The 897-nt window shown below is 41.4% G+C and overlaps 1 pseudogene; it reads left to right on the top strand.

Moving 5' to 3' along the window:
• Positions 1-455: 455 nt before the first annotated feature.
• Positions 456-602, top strand: LOC127491852 (U2 spliceosomal RNA; annotated as a pseudogene).
• The last annotated feature ends 295 nt before the right edge of the window (positions 603-897 follow it).

Genomic DNA, 897 nt, shown 5'->3' with positions numbered 1-897 from the left:
TTTGCACAGGATCCGTGCTTGACGTGGGCTTGATGTTGAACAGAGTAAACATGGAACTTTCCATAACAGAACTCATAGCCTCATCTACAGTGTGCTGGGCATTATTCAAGGTACTGTGATAGAGTTGCAAAGACTGTGGTTTCCTTGGAGGCCTCTGTGTGACTTGCAGAAAGACTTTGTGCTGTGTCCTCATATGGGCATCCCTCTGTGAATGTACATTCTGTGTTCTAATCTCTGCTAATAAAGACACAAGCGAAATTTGATTAGGGCTCACCCTAAAGTCATCCCATTAACCTGATCACCTCTTTAAAGATCCCATTTTCAAATGCAGCCACATTCTGAGTTATTGGGTGTTGGGGTTTCAACATTAGAATTTGAGGGCAGGGAGCAGTTTATAAGTCCACCAACAGCACTATGTGAGGGCTGAAAATTGGTCACATAGAAATTCAACAAAAATCGCTTCTTGGCCTTTTGGCTAAGATCGAGTGTAGAAATTCAGTCATAATTTAAACAGACTGGATTTTCTCTGTAGCTTGCATTCAAGAACTTAGAGAAAGATATTTGTATCATGAAATTCTATATCAACAAGGCAAATCAGACAAAAGGGACAGTAGCAAACATAAGAATAATAAGGCAATTCCTTTGGGAAGGTAGAATTGAGATATTGAAAACTTATAGGAAGAGAAGGAAGAATCAAAGATAATCGAATTTTGGGGCCAGCATTGTGGCATAGTGAGTTAAGCCACAGACTACAAGGCGAGCATCTCATATCAGAGTGCTGATTCAAGTCCCAATTTTCCTGCTTCTGATCCAGCTTCCTGTTAATGCACCTGGGAAGGAATTGGGAGACAGCCCAAATACTTAGGCCCTGCCATCTTTGTGGGAGACCTTGATGGA

This window comes from Oryctolagus cuniculus, chromosome 3 (assembly GCF_051225735.1).
Source record: "Oryctolagus cuniculus isolate XC-2025 breed Fujian yellow rabbit chromosome 3, ASM5122573v1, whole genome shotgun sequence".
Classification (NCBI taxonomy): domain Eukaryota; kingdom Metazoa; phylum Chordata; class Mammalia; order Lagomorpha; family Leporidae; genus Oryctolagus; species Oryctolagus cuniculus.
Note: the sequence above shows the minus strand (reverse complement) of the source record. Positions and strands in the feature narration are given on the sequence as shown.